The sequence below is a fragment of the Vicia villosa genome, linkage group LG4 (genome assembly GCF_029867415.1).
Source record: "Vicia villosa cultivar HV-30 ecotype Madison, WI linkage group LG4, Vvil1.0, whole genome shotgun sequence".
Lineage (NCBI taxonomy): Eukaryota > Viridiplantae > Streptophyta > Magnoliopsida > Fabales > Fabaceae > Vicia > Vicia villosa.
The window spans coordinates 193,145,226-193,160,417 of record NC_081183.1 but is presented as its reverse complement, the minus strand read 5'-3'; positions in this window follow the sequence as shown (position 1 = coordinate 193,160,417).

Below are 15,192 nucleotides of genomic sequence, written 5' to 3'. Positions count from 1 at the left end.
TCTCTTTCTATGATGTTTTCATTTCTCATAATAACCAAGTGTTCTCACTTGAGTCGTCCCCATATATATATATATATATATATATATATATATATATATATATATATATATATATATATATATATATATATATATATATATATATATATATATATATATATATATATATATATATATATATATATATATATATATATATATATAGGGCATATCACATTCTCATATAAATATGGCATTCTCATATGATATGCCTTATATATATATATATATATATATATATATATATATATATATATATATATATATATATATATATATATATATATATATATATATATATATATATATCAATACATCAATTATTTACTAAATCTTTAAAAATTAAACGGTTACCTTTAAAAATTTCACGAGCAATACAAGTTTTTAAAGTTGTTAAAAGGCCTAAATGAACAATACTGTCATATCTAATCTCTAATAATGATCCTTGAACCCTTATCTAACATAGAAAAAGCCTTTTCACTTGTTCTTGGTCAAGAAAAACAACCCACCATATCCATCCTCACTACTGAACAACAACCATTATCACTCAGGTCCAATCTCATCATAGGGGTGGTCGTGGCTGCCAACAACCATCTCTCAGAGAAAGAGGTTGTCATCAAAATAACACATGCCGTGGACATATTCAAGGTTTTCATCGTGTGTGCACACATTGTGGAAGAACCAATTATATACCGTTGAACATTGCTTTGCCAAACATGGTTACCCTCCAGGATTTTAGCACCATCTTAAGCATTCCTTTGCCACATAACTTACGACTTATCAAAAATTCAAATTATGACACTATCCCCCCTTTTGTTCTGAATATGCTAAACAACACTACCACAAATGCCATCATATCTGGAAATGTGATCATTTCTAACCATATTACCTTTGATAACGTTTATTATATACCTAGTTTCAATGTGAACTTAATTTTTGTCACTCAATTAACTATTGCTTCTGCCCGTTTCATTATTTTTCATAATGATAAATATCTTATATTACAGAATTTTACCCAGTAAAGGATTGGTTTACCCGAGTGATTTAGTGATCTTTATGTTTTACATGCTGAACCTTAATCTTCCTTTTCTCTACCTGTTTCTACTTGTAACAATACTTCTAATTTATACAGTAATGCCTTGATATGGCATCATAGGATAAGCATGTTTCCTATTATATTCACAAATGTATCTTTGTTCAATTTCATTTCATTTCTTTTAATAAAATTGACCCATGTAATACTTGTCATTTTTCAAAAGATATAAATTATCCTTATCATGTGAGTAATACTTTATCTTCTAAATTTTTTGATCTTGTGTATGTTGATATATAGGATCCATACTTTACCCTTTCAATTGATGGTCACAAATACTTTTACACTCTTAGAGGATTATAGTAGTTTTACTTGGATAAATTTAATGAAAATGAAAAGCAAAACTAGAAAACATCTTTCTAGTTTCATATCATTCACTGAAACTCAATTTTCTGTCTTTGAATGTCTTAGAAGTGATAATGACCCTGGATTTTTTATGTATGATTTGTTTAATTATAAAGGTATTTTACATCAACGTTATTGCATTGAATGTCCTCGACAAAATGGTATGATTTAAAGGAAATATCAGTACATTTTGAATGTTGCTAAATCCTTTTCCTTTGAGGCTCACACTGCTAATATTTTTTTTGGCATTTTTCTACTCAACATGTTGTACATCTTATAAATCATATTCCCTCTCCTCTATTGAAGGATAATTCTCATTTTCAACATCTTTTTCAACAAATCTCCCACATTATTGCATCTAAAATATTTGGGTTGTCTTGTTTTTGCATTTACTATCCATGCCCATAGGAGTAAGTTTGACTCTCGTGCTAGAAAAACTGTTTTTTTAAGGATATATACATGGTACAAAAGGTTACTTATTATATGACTTACAAACCCATGGCTACCTTGTGTCTAGAAAATCAGTCTTCTATGAAATTATCTTCCGTTTTCCCATACAACCTACTACAACACCACTTCCCCAAACCTTCCCTCTTAAGTTTATGAACCAGATTTAAAACCCTTACCTCATTCCCAACCTACTACATCACATACACCACAACCTGCACCTCTCACCTCCCCCTCTTATCTTGACCTTACTACTCCTATACCACCTAATACTACCCACCCCACCTCCACATATTCCCTTAAGACAATCAACTCGGACTAGTCGTCTACCTAGTTACCTAAATGATTATCATTGTGATCTCTTACATCATTCTCATGCTAATAATGTAACATCTCATGGTACTTTTTTCCCCTTATCCTCTGTTTTGTGATATGATAATTTTTATACAGTTATAATTTTTTTTACCTTTCAATCTCTTCCCAAACTAAACTACGCACTTATAATCAAGCTTGTAAACTTGAATGCTGGAAAAATGTCTGAAAACAGAATTGGATACTTTAATTTCCACTAGTACCGGTCCATAGTTGATTTACCTAAGAATAATAAGTCCATAGGTTGTAAATGGGTATACAAAATAAATATCATGCATATGGTTCTATTGAGCATTCTAAAGCTCGTCTCATGGCTTAAGGATACACTCAAATTAAGGGTATCGATTAACACATTTTATCTGGTTGTTAAATTAACCACAGTAAGATATCTCATTGCTTTAGCTTCTATAAAAGGTTGGTTTATAAAACAATTAGATGTTAATAATGCTTTCTTGCTTGGTGATCTAAATGAAGAGGTTTACATGACTTTGCCTCAAGGTTTATTTCTTACCGATTTGTCTCTTCTACTACAAAAGTCTCATTATGACCTTAAACAAGGTAGCAGATAGTGGTACTATAAACTTTCTAATTCCTTAATTTCTACTGGTTACAACACTCCCTTGCATATTATTCGTTATTTACTAAACATAATGACTCTTCTTTTACTGCCTTACTTATCTATGTTGACGATATTGTTTTATTTGACAATGATATTGTTGAAATTAATTTTGTAAGAACCTTTCTTCATAATTGTTTCAAAATGAAGGACTTGAGAAATCTTATATTATTTCTAGAAATAGAGATAATCAGATCTTTGAAAGGTATCATGATTAGTAAAAAAAAAACACTTTAGAACTTTTGGAAGATTCTGGTCACCTTGCTACCATGCCATATAAAACACCTTATGACCCCTTCCTTAAGTTTGATTTTGCCGATTCTCCACCTTTTGAGGATGAATTTCAATATAGAAGGCTTAATGGGAGACTTCTTTTTTTAATTACTAATATACCTGACATAACATTTTTCGTCCAACAACTTGGTCAATATATTTCAAATCTGAAAATGGTTCATTACAAAGCTGCACTTCGTGTGCTACAATATTTAAAACCTGCTTATGTAACATGTTTATTTTATTCCGCTACTGCTAATTTGCTTTTATCCCGTTTTGCAGATTCTGACTGGGCTACTTGCCCCATTTCCAAAAAATCGGTGACAGCTATGCAGTATTTCTTGGAACTTCCCGAATCTCATGGAAATCCAAGAAACAAAGTACAATATCTCGGAGGAGCTTGAAAGCAGAATATCGGGCATTAGCTACTTTAGCTTGTGAAATCCAATGACTTCACCACCTTTTTAAGGACCTTAACAACCCATTCTCTAATCCCACATCGGTATATTATGATAACAACTCCGCAATTTATCTATCACAACCCCTCCTTTCATAAGAGGTTAAAACACATTGAAATAGATTATCACGTCATTCGTAAGAAGGTTAAATTTGGGTTCATCAAACTTTTTCCCATTAGCATTCAAACACAGCTAACAGATTTTCTAACCAAACAATTATACAAACCTGCCTTTGATTTTCACATTTTTAAATTTGGTCTATTTAACCGTATAGTCCAGTTTACGGAGTATCTTCCCTATAGACAGCATAACTTAATTATTATTGATTAATTAGTTTTTTTAGTTGGGATTCATGGTTTTATAGGCCAAATTGTTACATTCTGTGTATATATATTTGGGCCATTAGTGCCTTCAATCAAATAATAATATTTTTGTTCCTTTTCTTCTAAAGATGCATGACATTTCTTGTGTTACATTGTGGTGAGCAGGGGCGGATACAGGGCAAAAGGATTGGGGGCTCAAGCCCCCACAAGAAACAAGTCTTTTCCTATGATGTTATTAAATATATTTTTATAGCCCCCATCAAAATTAATTAGTATTACTAATTTTAACTTATTTGTACACTGTAACTTTATTTTTGTTGTTGTTAAATATTAAGCTATTTCTATTTATCTTTTTAGAATATTCATATTGTATTCTTTTACTGTTTATTTAAAATTAAAATTTTAAAATTTGTACGAGTGATTTTTCTTTAATTTGATTATAAAAAGGAGAATATAAAATAAGTATTGTTGGCGATATAAAAAAAAACTGTCGGAAATTTTGTAGAGAGATTGGATGATTATTTAATTTAACGTATAATAAGTGTTTTTTTTTTTGATATTTTTTGAACCTTCGTTCTTTAGTAGAAATTCGTTTATCACACCCAAGTGCTTGGTTAGTAAGTGTAATTTTTTTTATAATAAAATATTTAAATTAGACTTCAAAAATTCACCAAAATTATGATAGACTTCAAAACTCAAGATCATATTTGATATTGACATATTTATAGTATTGATAATAAAAATATCATTACCTATTTTTAAGAATATAAAAATCCTTGAAATAAATATATTTTATATAAAAAGTTTTGTAATTTATATTTATTCGTCATTATAATCATATAAAAATTTGTAATTTTTTATTAAAATATTTATACTATTTTTTGTCCCCACAAACAAATTTTTTTGGATCCGCCACTGGTGGTGAGCCTTACCCACATTTTATATATATTTCCTATAGGTAGCTTTTGTGATCGGTATCTTTTGAAAAGCAAGGAAGTTTTTGACCATAGTGTTCACTCATTAGCGAATTATTATCCCATGATTAATCAAATCTTGAATGACGATTTGCCATTTGCTTAAAAGCTGCCATACTTTAGAAAAGAACTTAAACTCTTTAGGGGTTTGGTTTGGTTGAACCAACAAACAACACCAACACCAACTCCTAGCTAGATGCTGCATGCAATAAAGTGCTTATTTAAATAATCAATTAAGATTACTATTAGTGTGTGTGGACCATGTAATGTCGTGGAGCACATCAGCCTAAACGGCGTTAATTTCGGTGATTCCTTGCTTTCTTTTTTGTCGTTTAATTGATACTCAAAGTAGATTGAAGAGGTTTGCTATGCTAGGGAAAAGGTGAAACTCAAATATTGAAGCAACACATGCTTTTATGGCTGTATTCCGATCTCACGAATAACCATTGCGAACCTAATATTCTTCTCTCACTAATTCACAATTCATCTTAATTTTTTGGATTATTACTGCCAAAGCTGAATCATAGCTCAAATCTCGAGTTATATTGTCTTCTTTTCATTCACTTGTTCAATAACATTACTCTTTCAAAATAATTCAATAAATTAGCTATATAATGATAGTCATTTAATTTTGTTATAGAATTCCTATACTTAATTAGGACTTCCGTAATTTGTAGTTTGACTAAGTGAAGTGAAATTTATTCAAATATTGAGCTAAATACATTAATTTTTTTATCCAAATTTCGTTATAAAAAAGATTGAAAATAATATTTTGTTCATGTTATTAGTGAAAAGTAATTTCATAAAATAACTCATATTTATTTGTACAAAAATAATTACTATTAATATGGAGTTGAAAGATGTCGATAACTAGAACTAGTTCTCTATGGTGGAGATGGAGACTCTTGACAAACTCCTTTGGTTTTTGGTTTGGCATTTTTTATGTTAGATACGGTGTGTCTATATTGTCTCTGTCCGATGAACAGACAGGTCATTGGGATGAAGAGGAGGGCCTTGACTGGATCCAAGAAAGAGGATCCTTTGAATTAGTTTGAGTAGGCCTTGACAAAGAATGTATGATCTGGTAGTTCGACGTCTTTTTGAAAAGATCCTTGACTAGGTAGCAGTCCCTTTAAGACTAGATTTTAGATAGTGTTCTCTATCTCTGAAAGTCAAGATGGACAGTGATTGATGTTGGGCGGTTTGATCAGGGGAGATTAATTAGGACCCTTGATTGAGATAAGAATTTTTGGATCATGAAGAACCAATGGTTGCTGGTTTTTCTTGGCTCTCCAAAAGGTACATCTCAACGCGGAAATTAATAGGTGGGTGTGAATCCATGCTAGAGATGACTCATACTTAGAGTCGTCCACCTATAAAACACTAGTTGTGTAGATCATATATCTGATGAGAGTGTTGAGAATGAGTTCCCTACTCTTCTAGTGACTTGAGAGAGCTTGACACCCTTAAAGTTGGTGGTTTTTTCATGACAACTTCTGCGTGATAGATTTCCATCTAAGGAATATTCAAGAAATATTATTATGAATCTCGATGAGACATATTATACTTTTTTGTAGGGTTCATGTTAAGTCAGTCTTCCATCTATTTGTGACTTGCAACTTGGAGGCTAATGTATGATATAAGGCTTTTAGGTGGTTAAGCGCGCACATGACCCTTCCTAGTAGTCTTAGATTGATTTTTGAGTTTTTTCTCTTCTTTAGTCCTAGGACTAAGTTAAGAGTTAAGGGAAAACCTTATTGTTACGAAGATGATTGGTCTCTAGAGATCGTTAGATGATAGTTTATTGAATCTTATGATATTTTACTCAAGAGACATTGTCCCTAAAAGAAGGTTTTACAGTCTATAATTTTGAGAACACATTATATAGCATATGTGGAATAGACTTTGTGTGTCATTCATATATTTTAGGACAAAGAGATTTATTCTTTATAATATATATAATGATGAAATTTTTGATGGACCATGAGGAAGAGCATTCAAATTGGATAAAGAGCATCACACAAGTGTGAAAGGTAACACATATTCACCAAAAATCTTCAGTAATACACGACTTTCAACTCACATTTCTATCACAATAATCAAGTGTTCAACCTCCACCTTTTTAAACAATGCGTATCTTTCAACTCACATTTGTATCACAACAATCTTCCCCTTAAGTGTAAGTCCATCCACAATACTTCTCCTCAAGTGGGAGTTCTTTCTTCCACGTACACTTGTACTATCTTTAACATTCTTACCACGTCATTGAAATTTCAACGGGACATGTCGCGTGACAACCACTTAACTTATCAAAATGACTTTTGATACAAGGAGGCGACCTCTTATTCGAACTATCAACTCTGTTACCACTGAAGAATCATAAGAAAGAATATACACATTAATTCAAGAGTAACACACAAAGAGAGACACTACATATTCACCAAAAACATTAAGATTTTGGATGAATATGTGGTGTCTCTTATACTCATGTATTGCAACTCCTCATATCAATCACTTTAAATCCTACAAAATTCCTTAAACACTTTTCAAGATTCTTATTGTCTCAAACACTGACCATTTCATATTAACTATATTAGCAAGTTGATATTTGAAGACAAAGAGTAACATGCGAATTCACTACTTAATTTGATTTGTATTAGAAGTTTCACAAGTTGCGTGTTTAAATTGATAATCGTAATCTAAAAAAAACGAGGATTGCAGCATGGCACATTGTTTAAATCAATACTATATATTATATATTAATCTGCAAATCATTTACATAATACATAGACTTATATTTGTATGAATCTTGCACGTACAAATAATAAAATTTGACAAAGTCCACATGAAAAAAAAAAATATTTTTCAATCATTAGTTTAATATAAGTATATTAACTTAATCAATTACCATTGTGATTTTCTATATATATAATATATACATGCACTGATTTCATTGTTTTTTAACCTAATTTTTCTTATGTTGATTTTTGACTAGATCGATCTTCATGATATCTCATCCACTGGGCTTGCTAATGCTAGCTGTAAAATAAATAAAATGGAGATATAAGAAGCAACATGTGAGTCAGGTTGGCTATAAAAATAGTAAAACATAAGCATCACAAGTCAAATACAATAGACATAGCTATTCATATGGCTAGAACATGCAACATCATGTTTGTTCTTTTCTTGCTTGAGATTTACTACTATACTTACTTCTCAATCACAACATGTTCAATTCAATATAAATCATAATTAAAAAAAATCCGACAATATCACAACCTTGAGAAGAAAAAAAAGGGAGCAATGAATAATTAATGTATTAGATGAAAGGGCAATATGGGTATTTCAATGCATGTTATTATAAGACAAAGACATGGAATATTAATATTTGACAACATTACAATAGAGTCATAGAACGACATGTTGACCGGATATTCTCTAATCACAAGCTTATTGTTGAAAAAATTGCGTAAAAACACAAGAAGAGAGAACAAAGAGAAAATTAAATAACATAAACAATTAGTCGTGTTGTTGTATAGTAAGATAAAAATAATTAAAGCAAAGTTTGTATTTCCCGGAGAATCTAGAGCGCATCAGGCGCTGACCATGGCTTTGGAATCAATTAACAAATACAATTAAGAAGTACTATTATTTTTGTAATGATACTTTCTTTGATTAGAACAAGTTTAGGTGAATTGGATTAGAGTTCACATCAAGAAAAAACATCAAGGTTTAAAGAGCCTTATTTATAGAGATAATTACCACTAACATGATTTTACATAATACTATTTTATAGAATTTTGAATAAAACTATACTGCTTTACTAATAGTTAGTTGATCTAGTAATAATTGATGCTGAATTTAATAAGAAGGATCAGAGTTCGATCGCTGAAATTGCGATCAATAGGAGATTGGAACAAGGTGATGTCAGAACTGACCTCAAATTATATTAGACGATTCATTGAATCGGATACTAGTGGTAAAAACTATAAAAAAAAGACTATACTACTTTATATTAAGCCAATACTCAAGTTATATAAGATTAAGGCGTCATTTCATTAATAACTAAACAATAAATGAGATTGACACAAACCCTAAATGCATTAAGGATTAGGTCCGATCACTACTTAAAAATAAAAAATAATCTTTTTTAAGTTTTATATATATATATATATATATATATATATATATATATATATATATATATATATATATATATATATAAAGGTTAGGATCAATTTGAGTTGATTTATTAATGTTATCTTGGTGTCTAATCAAGTAAAAAACAAAGAATAAAAAAGAGGGATTAAGCATGGGGGTATGAGCATAATTGAAACATAGAAGAAGCCATAAATGCCATATGTTATAATATAGTGAGAGATGAAAAAAGAGAATATTTATATATAAGAACAAAAGAAGAGAACAAAGGAAGAGACTATACCCTAGACAAGGTCACGCCCACGAGTCACGTGAGGGAAGCCATGTTGGCGCCGAGGAATATGGTAAATATATTGGCGATTGGAATACACGCGCGGATGAGACATGGAATATTTGAACACGGAGAGGGAATATTGGATTGTAACATTATTCTATGCTACATTAGTACATTATCAGATTTAGACAAATGCTAGCGTTGAAATTCTTAGTATTAACGTTGGAAATGGATAGGAATTGTTTAATTTGAATCCTTTCTAACTTCCACGCCCTCTTTAATTAGACTCGTAACTAATGGAAGATATGAAGAGTATATAATTTGATAAAGATCAATTGAAATTATTTGGATTAAAATTGTTTTGAATGGTAGTCAATCACCAATTCAAAATTATTCTGCCAGAATGAAGGATGTATAACTCAACCATACTGCAGAGTCTCACCAGAGACGGAGCCAGAAGTTTTAAATTGTGGGGACAAATTATAAATCCGTTATACTAAAATTTAACTCGTCTTTTAGCGTATAAGGTGGCGATCTCGCAGAGTTTAAAATTTGATCCGTTTATTGTTAAAAAGAACCTGATTTATAAATAAATATTAAAATTATTTCTTATAACTTTTAATATTTTAAAAATATTAATGAGTTTTTTATTTTCTAATTATAAATATACAACATATTTTGTCTTCCAAATCAATTGATAGTAGATCATTAATTTTTTTTTAATTCCAAAAAAAATACTATCATAAAGATAAGATAAGAACGTTCAGCACATTAAGCTTTTTATTATCTAATGGACTATTATAAAATATATTTTAAAATAAAAATTATTCAATGCAATATAAACGTAGCATACTATCACTACTATGATAATTATCCCTTCTTTCTTTTTCTTATGGCATGATAACTATCCCTATTATGTAGTATATTAGAGATAAAGTTTCAATTCTAGTGGAGGCATATGCCTGCATAATCTTGTAGGTAGCTCCGTCCCTGAGTCTCACACCTGATTCAGACCACCACTGTTGAAAATTATCTAACGGTCTGCCGAGTCTCACACCTGATTCAGACCACCACTGTTGAAAATCATCTAACGGTCTGCCGTATTCTAAGTTGTAGAGCATGAAATACCTTAACCAACTTTTATATATAAGGTGCATCACATGAAGAAAAATGTGTGATTCTAATTCATTCTCATTTTCACATTACTCTTTATTCTCTAATTTACTTGAGCGTTGGGGCGCTAACACTGTAGGTCAGGTCTCTCTACATCACCTCAGAAATTTGCTCCAATGATTCAAGATCCTATCTAATTGTTTCACTGATCATTCTAGGTTCCCATGTGGAACAATGATGTCGTATGTGAGAATCGACTTCTTATTCCTATGAAATTCCATAATAAAATTTGTCTGACTCAAGTCACGATCATCATAACAGTTACGCTAAGATGAAGAAACACCCAATATTATTTTTGAAAGCAACTTATATTCTTCTAACTTTGGATCATTTGTTATCTTTGTCGTCGATTCGATCAGAGGGAAACTGCATAGCGAGAGAGAACCTCCACCATAGTGGTCCCTCAAATCAACGATAAAAATTGAGATGTGAGAGAATGATATGTCGATTTTAGAGTTTTAAAACCACAAGAAGGTGGATGGAACTTCCAGTGCGACACTTCCGCTGGTCGTAACTGCTACCATAACAAATCATTCAATATCAAGGATCCTCATTGATAACAGAAGTTCATGGGACCTGGTGTATCTCGCAATCTTCATGAAGTTAGGGTTACGCAGGCGAGATTCGATGTCACGTGGAGGCAGAATCCTTATAACGTTTAAGGATTCTTTAACTCGACCATGTAGAGTAGTATACCTACTATATTCCTTTGGAGAAGGGAAGAATGTGAGGACCGTGAACGTGCACTTTCTCATAGTCCCATGTGATAGCGTTTACAACAATATTCTTGGAAGATCATTCCTGGAAACATTAAGAGGTGTAGCCTCTACAGTTCACATGGAGATGAAATACCATAATGATTCGGATAAGCCAATCTTTGTCATTACTGACCTACATGAAACTCTTATTATACATGAGACAATACTAGAGAATCCCCTAACAACCGTCGTAGTCTCTAAGAAAAGAAAAAGAATCCTATGAAGCAATCAACGTAATCGATTTCAACGTACAAGAGGAAGAAGTCCAGAAAGATAACAAGCTTAGAACATCGACTAGGGGGAAAAATGAAGATCTTGTGGCCCTCTATGGAGGACATGTTTGAATTTGTCTATCTTAATGATTACCCATCGATTTCAGTTCAAGTAACAAGAACTCTTTTTACATGCATCTTCTGCAATAAGAAACTTGAGACTTCTAATCATATTTTTTGCATTGTTCTTTTGCAGGTAAATTATGGAATTGACTTCAATTCATAGTTCATCAACATATTAACTTTGATTACATTCCTTAAATCTTATATGTATGCAATATAGGTTGAAACCATTAATGTGAACTTGTCATTGGTGTTGAAATCATTAACATTTTAATAGTACACGACATTGTAGATATGCCATCAAATTTCAAACTCAGAAGCCAACTTACAATTCCATTCTTGATCAGATAATCTCCCAGGTCTCAATTAAAAGAAACCTCAAAAACCTTCTAACTATACACTTCATCATAAACTTTGTCATTCTTAAAGTCTTAAGAGTCAAGGCTCATCATCCCAAATCTCACAGTATTCATAAAGTTCTTTGGCAATCTTTGCATTTAAGTGTGAAAGTGTTAAAGTCCCACATCGACTAGGAATGAAGAAAATTTTGGGTTTAGAAGAGAGTAGACTCATACCCCCATTGCCTTAAGGTTTTGGGTGGATATGTGGCGTCAAGGTCTCTTAAAACCATTAATGTTTGGCCCATTAACACTTTCGGTGCTCCCCGAACTTCCCCAACAAAGGCTATCAGAGCCTTGGTTAGCTAGGTGGGGAGCAGGAGTGGATCCTAGTGTGGGTCAAGACTAATGATGTGGGCAAATCAAACTTGTGAGAAAAATTGTTGGGTTTCCAGTGTGAGTGCTAAAGATCAACATCGACTAGGAATGGAGGAAATGTTAGGTTTATAAGAGAGGTGGTCCATGCCCTATTGCCTTAAGGTTTTAGGTGGGTATGTAGTGTCAAGGTCTCTTAGGCCCTAAATGTTTAGCCTATTGATACGTCAGGCGCTCTTTGGGCTCCCGAATAGACAACTTCCTATTGGTAATTGGATTAGCCTATAGAGAACTTCCGATTCGGACTTTGAGTTCGACACGAAGAAATTTGAAATTGGTTAATAATTGTATTTTGGCCTTATATGTTCCTTAAGAAGGACGCGTGAAGACTTGTGAAAGACGAAGCAGATGTAACATTTCACTTTTTAGAGAAATGACCGTTATAGTCGAAGTAGTATAAAAAGGGGTCTTAGAAATTATATTTCTTGTGTTTCATATTGTACCGTACTCACATCACTTAAAGTATCTAAGCGTATTGAGAAAATAGTTTCTGAGAAATATACGTATAAAACACCATTTTTATTTATACAGCCAATTTACTTGCATTCAACGTCCTTTTTAATCTCTTTACATTTCGGTCGAATCCATTTACACTTCAATCAAATCCATTTACATTTCAATCGAAACTTTCTTCCGTGTTCTTTTATATTTACAAACAAGTCTTTACAATTACTTGCATTGTCTTTAAGTTTACCATTATCAAACAAATTAGTATCCGGAAAACCTACAACAACATACAAACTATACACATATGTCATGTGATCAATCTAGTGGATCTTGCAAATAACTAAAGTATTGATTTTGGAAGACTATCGGTTGTTTACCAAAGTCAAGGATAAACAAGGTGTGCTGTATTTTTTTATAAAAAAATACCTATTCCCTTGGTTGAGCTAAAAACTGATTGGAAACATATCCAAGAAACACGCCTTCGAATCTCAGCAACTGCATTTTAGCACCTTTTATTTTTTAGTTTATTTTTGTTTGTGACCTATTACCTCGGTTGAGCTGACAATCGAGGGGATATTTTATTTATTTTATTTTTTATGACATATTACTTGGTTGAGCTAGCAACTGATAAGAAAACTTTTATTCGATTTGAAGAAAAAAATTAAGTAACGAATCTTTGTCATCCATTTATATAGTAACAACAATCAAGATATTGCTAACTCATCAATCCACATGAAACATCAATAATCCGCATGAAACCATCACCAACCAATCAGAATGTGAATGCCTTAACGATCCATCTTGGATGTAAAGTGTTAAAATACAAACTTAACTTAATGAAAACAATGATAATGAAAGCATCATAATGAAGTATAACACCGTTCTTTGAGATTGATTGCAAGTTAGGCAAACATGAATGTAATTTAGCAATATTAGTTGTTTTTGTTGAGAATAAATATTTAACGATTTTATTGATTTTGTTTATTTTGTTGTTGTTGTTGTTGTTATTGTTTTTGAAATTTAATGTTTAAAGATTTTATGGATCTTGCTGTTGTTTAGATTTAATTTTCAACGGTTCTATTTATTATTTTTGTTGTTGTTGTTAATGAAGAAGATTTAAAATTTGTCAATAAATTTTAAGTTTTGCGAAGGAAAAAAAAAGGTTAAAACATAAATTATGTAAACAAACTATTTTACTTTAGAGTATTATTTCTATTTGAGGTAAAAAACAGCGCAATTTTAAAATTTTAAAAATTACTCCCTCCGTCTCATAATAAGTGTCTCATTTGCATTTTTTCTTTGTCTCAAATTAATTGTCCATTTACAATTCCAATGCATCAATTATTATTATTTTCCACTATTATACCCCTATTTATTAACTTTCACGTTATTCAACTACTATTATACCCCTATTTTTCCACTATTCTAGTAAATGACATTAACTTTTTTACTAAAATCAACACATCCAATCATTTTCTTAAAAACCGCGCATTGCTTAAATAAAACATTTATTATAAGACGGAGGGAGTACTTATTAGAGATCGAACTCATTTTCTCCATGAAATTTTATTCAAAGAGAAAAGTGACAAGTAATTTTTCAACCAAGATAAAAACTTTTTTCCAAAGTATAAGATATAATGAGTTTTTTTTTTTGTAATAGTGCGACCTATTTCTAAATAGACTAGATTTTCTTAATTTTAAATTTTGTTAAGCTTGTATTTTCGGTGAGAGTTTGGCCTAGTCCAATTCCTTATATTATATTTTTCTTTTTCAGTTTTATGATTTTCTCTTTTGTCTTCATTTTAGAAATTATTTTAATGGGTTTGATAGCGTCTCATATTATATATACCACAATATCTATTAGCCTAATAAAAAAAAACCTGTTCCAAATGTTGGTTGATCGTGATTTTGGTGAAGCTACAAATTAAAACCTCTATTCAATGTCACAATGATTTCCTCAATTTTCAGACCCAACAATATATTTTTTTTCAAGATTTCAAACATAATTTTATTTAGACATTTCAATTTGTTACAAACAGTTTGTTATAAAATACTTAAATTTAAAGTTTTATTTATACTTAATTAAAGATAAGACAATTACATATTTATATGATGTGAAAAAAAAAAGGCTTAAAAATATATAAGTTATTGCTCCTTAGAGTAATTGACAGAGAGATATGACATTGGTTGGAAGGGTTGAAAGGAAAGGAAATTAAATTGCATCTGCATGATGTGGCTCTGCTACAACCTTACCTGGTGTCACAAACACATCACAGGCTACATTTATAGTCATATATTCCTTCCCTCTTAATTCTTTCTCAGTTTCTCATCAGT